At 25.7% G+C, this 6,588-nt stretch overlaps 1 non-coding gene across 1 annotated transcript; it reads right to left on the reverse strand.

Annotated features, from left to right (window-relative positions):
* Nucleotides 1–5,806: 5,806 nt before the first annotated feature.
* Trnag-gcc (transfer RNA glycine (anticodon GCC)) lies at nucleotides 5,807–5,877 on the reverse strand. The gene has a single exon. It is a non-coding gene; the product is annotated as a tRNA-Gly (tRNA).
* Between the last annotated feature and the right edge of the window lie 711 nt (nucleotides 5,878–6,588).

The following is a 6,588-nucleotide window of genomic DNA, read 5'->3' on the forward strand; positions in this document are numbered from 1 at the left end:
ATCAGATATATGAAGTTTTGAGGGAATTGCTTGACAGATTCAGGTACTTGCCATACAACTCCAAAAGCTAATTTTAAATATTTGGAAAAATTATAAAGTCAGATTCATGAAACCTGTCAGTCGGATGACCAATTATAGGTTAGACATATCCGTGAAGTTTCTATAGAATGACTTCACGGGTTCGAGTAATTGCTACACAATAACGAAAGGTGCAGGGTATAATTCAATCGGTTTATACCGACTGAAACGTTTTTACTTGTTTTTACTTAAATTATGTTAACAAATATTTTGGAGAGTAACATTAATAACATTGGCAAATTAATGGAATATATCAGTTTTCTGGGGATTCGGCATAAAAATGCATATATTTATTGTACTCTAATCTTTGTTTTTATAAAAATATTATAAAATTTTAGATTGAAGAGAGGATAATTAATATTTAGTATTGTAGTAGATATAAGAGGCCATGCGCCAGGAGAGGAAATCTTCAACAAGTAGAAAGTTTTAGTATAATATTGTGTTGAATCAAGAGAAACATGTTAGTACATTTGAAAAGCTTGTCAAAGGACTAGAACACAAAAATAAAAGAATTAAACCTTCTTTTGCTAAAATCGCAGCAACGCACAACGGGTTATTCGTAAGTAGTTGTTTATAGAAATTTTGCACATAATTGCGATCGGGTATTTTTTATTTTTCAATTCATGACGTCCTTAAAACTAAGCAAGCCCTCAAACAATTTATTATTTTTCATATTAAAATCACTGGACAATATTTACTACACAACCTTAATAAATTTTTAACAGCTTATGAATGGTAGAAACACAACAACTTCTCAATATAATTTAAAACTAAAGAAACTTCATCTTACGTTTTGAATAAAAATTAAAAAATTTTAAAATTTTTTTTTTATAAATTGTTAAAAATTCAAACGAAATTCTTCAACATTTCATTAAACTAAATAAAATTCCCAAAACTTTCATCAGACTCTGTTATGCACATACATACATACATACATAAATTTTTTAGCAAACCAGCCTTCTTTTAACACATTGCCTATAAAATTACCAGAAATACGAAGAAATACCAAAAAAAAAATAAGAAAATAAGTTTTTTGAAAAGCAATAAAAAATCTGGTCAAGACATTTTTAATTCATTAGAATTCTCATAAGGCGGAAATTTAAAAAAAAAGATTAACTTTTTTCTCATATTTTGTTAATTTTGCTTAAAAAATTTTTTATCATTCACTTCATAGTCCTGTCGTCGTCAAATCAATTTTGAAAATTTCTTAGAAATTTTTCGAATTTATATTTTTTTGTCTAAAATGTTGTAATATTTCTACATGGCCCAACCACCTTCTCTACTTTGTAGTAATCTGTTTTAAATCATAACTCATAAAATCTTTATTTTTTCCCCAAGGCACGACCTACTTATAACACCTATAATTTATAAAAATGAAATAAAATAATAATTTTTCAAAAGAGAAATAAGGATTCTAAGTATTTTTTTTTTGCTCATGAAATTCTTTTTAAAGCTCATGAAATGTAAATTTTTAAAGCAGAATTTAAACAATGTTCTGTATTAAACAAAAGTATCCTGTAGAAATGACAAATAAGCAGGAATTTGAATATTATATTTGTGCGGGTACCATTAGTGATCAAGTAATTTTTATTTTACATTAAACAATGAAATCACGCTTCCTGAGAAAAAACAAAAATTTTTTTCAATGTAGCTAACAGTCGACATAACATTATTAGAATTAAATAAAGCTGTTTAGTAAAAGTTATTTAATTTGAAAATAATGAAAGTGTTCAAATTATGCACACTAGAATGAATATTCTCAAAACTAGTAAGTTCTAATTTTAATAATAAGCATTGTGACAAATCGCCTGAGTTGACTGAACGCAATATTCCGGTAAATTTTCTTATGGAATTGTCATTTCTAATTGCAAATAATTCCACAAAAAAACTAACGCGCTAACCAATTAAATGTTTCTATATAACTACCCTACTGATGTAATGTAACTGTAAAATAGGGTAGTTATGCGTTAATAATGATATTTCGAAATTTCACATTTTTAAGGAAGAGTCTTATTATTACAGCACTGTTTGTATTTTGTACTCATTTTAAACAGAACTGTTAAAGAATTCATTTTACACTAGTCTAATTATAAAAAAACATGATTTCAAGGAAATATTTACAGTTTTTTTAGATATTAAAAAGGTACTATAACACTTATTTGTATACAATTTCTTTTTGCTTATATTATATAAGAATTTTTGTTATTCCTTAACAAATAAAGAAGAAGTTTTTTTTCCTTTGAGCGGACGAAGTTTATGAGAAAATTAAATTTTATAAACAAGGAATTATAAGAAAAGTTTCATTATAATTAAAAATTATTTCATTTTCAGTTTCAATACAGAAAGAAGATAGTGTAGTCGAATAGATAGTAAGGTCGAAAATAAGAAAAAAATGGGCTCATTAAAAATATTTTACCACCTACGCCCTCTTTTTCCATTTTACATTCCGCATATTGAAATTTGTTCTACACCAGAAATGAAATATAAGTTTCGAGTGAGTTTAGAAATACACGACTTGCAATTATAAATTTTAATTTAAATTTGGAACGAAAAGGTAATGATTAAATTCAATTTAGCATTCACTGATTCAATATATTCAAAAAGCAAATTTATTTATACGATCGGTAATGAGTCCAAAATCTAATTAACCCATATATGGCTGAATTGTTAGAAATTTCCATGAATAAGGTATTTATGGTTTTTGATATTCGAAATCGGGGCTAAGTTATTCAAATGTTTCTAGAATTCCAATTTATACTGTGAAGCTTACAATGTTAATAAAGTTGGGTCAAACCAATAGTTTGTAGCACTTTTCCTTTCAAAAAGTGTAAATAGTGTTGTTACAACTTTATTAAAATTAGTTTCTTTCGTACACCAATATTTTTCGAAAGTTCGATACATTTATAAAATAAAAAGTTCGATACATAAATAAAATTAAACGGCTTGAATTTAAGAGTTAGTTGCTAAAGTTAAGAAAATTAATTATATTTTTTAATGGCATGGCTTTTACCATTTACAGAAATTCGAGAAAGTTTGAGTTTCCGAGATATAAGGTGCAAACAATTATAACTTTACAAATTTCGAGAGGTGATAACTTGAGAGCGGATGGAGATGGGAAAAAATTTTCTTCTAACGAAATGAATTATTTATCAGTATACAAAAGCTGCTAAAATTTCAGACTTCTACAACCAGCTGTCTAAAAGAAAAACGACATCAAAAATTTGGTAAAAAACAGATTTTAGATAACCGTAAATTATAACGGCCATTTTGTTTTTTTAAAGTTTAACTCTAGTATGCCACGATAGTAGAAGCAAGCCACTGCCGTTTGCAAAATTTAAAAAATGCTTATAGTTTCGTTGCAATAAATAGTTAAAAAGTGGGATTTCCAGGATTTTGAGCGACTATAATTTTTAGAGTGGGGGAGATTGTTAAAAATTTTCTTTTACGGAAACAATAAGATCTATTTATATATGAAATTTCAGCTTCCTATCTTCAAGGGTGTAGAAGTTTTATAAACAGACACACGGATAGACGGACGAACAGAGTGAAGTTAATAAGCACATTTTTTCAAAATGTTTTTTGGAGAAGCGCTAAAAACTGACGCATGCAAAACTTGAAGATAAGAAAATTAGATTTTGGAGAAGCAAAGATAAGAAAATTAACCAGCAGCTTTTTTTTAATAAACTAAAAGCAAATCAATATTTTTTTGAGTGTTTTGCTTTGATTTGCAAAAAATTTTGGCCGAGATAGAAATATTAAAACAATTGATTACTTACTCAAAATTTTCCTGAACTCCTTATTATAACAGTACCTTTACTATTTCAATTTAATATTTTAGTTAAATTTTTTGGTTTTGATCTAATTAACCTCAATATACTAGCCAATTTTAAACTCAAAGGCCCAAAAAAAATTTAATTAAAAAATTACAAAATTTTACTCTAAATTTTCATAATAAATTACACAGATTAACTAAGAAATCATAATTTATTGGTATTTAAAATTTAATTTAAAATTTGTTTTATAACTAAATACTTATGTACATATACATACACAAAGTTAAATCAAATACTATAGTATTACTACGAATTGTAATTCTTAAATTAACTTTGTTAAAGTATTCATGTCATGTATTCCACATTTATCATACATACATGTTAAATGAAAGTAAGTATACGTACAAAATACATTGTTATAAAGTATTGTAATACAAAGTTTATGATAATTGCTATAACTTACATTATATTTTATTTTCTAATATAAGAAATCCTTTCAAAATAGTCTTACTCAAAAATCTTTTTGTTTTTGGTTTTTTGTTTGAATTATTACCTCATAAAAATTTAAAAGGGCATACATAAAATTTATTTTTACTATCTTAAATATAAATTATATTTCTTTCTTGTATAGTAGAGTATGTTTATGTAATAAAGTATAACAATGATTATGAATGTGTGTAGTAATAGCTCCATCTATAAAATAAAATAGTTTTTAATGTGAAATCAAGTTTGTGAATTTTTCTATATAGTTTAACTTCCTTTACATGCACAAATATAGCACTATAAAATATAATTTATGAGTAGTAACTTTTCTCGTATGCATCCTTGATTTTTCCTCACACAAAATGCATTCTTAAAAAATTTTGGAAAATTTTAATTTAAAGTGTAAAAATATTTTGAAATTTTAAAAAATTCATAAAACTTTAAAATATTTGTAAAATTTCATTAAATATTTAGCATGAAGGAGTATTGTTTTGGCATGAAGATTTTCTTTTCCCTTTAATATTAATTAAATAAATAAATTTATCAGTATAAAATATGATACAGATACAGTAAGTATTAATATATCAGTATTAATACTAATATAATACAGTAACTTTATGGTATCAAATAACTAATTTTTCATGTTATAATTTGCATCCTTCCTTATTTTAAAATAAAATTCTTGGCTTATATTTAGTGTAGCAGAAAAATTTTTATTATGTATTTACAAATTGTAATCTGATTAAGCTTACATAATCGGAAATATCATAGGACGAGCTATTTTGATCATATTTTCAAAAAAAATTGCCAGAAGACATTCTTGAAAAATTCGCCTTTGCTAATTTGCTTGTACGGTTTTTTACTTCTTCTGACTTCTGCATCATTTCAGACAAAAAACAAAAATTAAGCGGATAAATAGATATTGATTTTAAAAAAATTTATTAACCTTTTCAGAAGTCGCAATTCAAAGTATGAACATGTATTTTCAAGAACAAGTTATTCTCAAATTTTGACATTTTATCGATAAATAAGTACAAATGTATATAATTTTATGAGAATAATATTTCTTTATACGTTCTGCACATTGTGAACAATCACCCCTAAAATTTTTGCAATTTTTAACATTGAACATAGGGCTTGATCGAACTTTTATTAAACTAAAAGTGGAGTGTAACGGCAATATAACAATGGTATATTTATAATATCTTTAAAAACCAATGTATTTATCTAAAAATTATAAGCCTCCAAAGCTGTAGTTTTTACTTTTTATAGAGAAATCTCGACATCTTATCCAATACTCGTGTTAAGTTTATTTTTATTCAATTAGTAAGTAATCGTAGTACGAATGAAAATTAAATGATTGGAATGATATATGATCGAAACAGTTTCAAATAATTCTTTATAACCGTATGCAATGCTTAGACATTAGCACATTCAAAATTATTTTGTAGATTTTAAAAGAAAAAAAAATTTGCATCGGCCGGGAATCGAACCCGGGCCGCCCGCGTGGCAGGCGAGCATTCTACCACTGAACCACCGATGCGGATAACAAATTAATAATATTTATCACATATAGAATTATTTTTCTTCTTTTATGCATACACATTTTAATATTGTTGATCTTAATTTTTTACCTTGTTTTGCAAAATAAATAAGTATCTCTAGTATGTATTCCTTTTTATCTATTGATTTTATATACATCCTACATAACACAATTCTCTACTATAGTTTTATTAAACGTTTACTTTATCGAATAATTAATTTTACCTGAAAATTAATTATTCCAAACTCATCGCAAATAATTTTGTTATGTAGTTACTAAATTATAAAACAAATCATCTAATTATTTATTTCAATATAATATGTATTCATATATGTTACCGTAAACATATAGGCTGACTTATTTAAAAAAATGGGGTTATGCCTGTCAACTATAGGATATTCCCATGATTATTTTCTAAAAGGTACATAACAACCGACAAGAGCTCTTATACAGCTCTTTCTAATATTTCTGCAGAATATTATAGCATTCTAACAAAACTTGCTTTAGTAATACTTGAGTACTAGGGCATTTATTGCTTCGGATATAATATGATCAAACTACTTTTAAAATTATATACAGCTATTGCAAGAACTGAAACACACGAACAAATTTTATAAAAATTGTGCTTTCATTATCTTAGTTCTGTATCTAATATTTGAACAGTAGTTCTTACGGTTTTCGAAATATAACTAAATTATATTTGGAGTTGTA

The sequence above is a fragment of the Condylostylus longicornis genome, unplaced genomic scaffold, assembly GCF_029603195.1.
Source record: "Condylostylus longicornis isolate FDR11 unplaced genomic scaffold, ASM2960319v2 ptg000010l, whole genome shotgun sequence".
Taxonomy (NCBI): Eukaryota; Metazoa; Arthropoda; class Insecta; order Diptera; family Dolichopodidae; genus Condylostylus; species Condylostylus longicornis.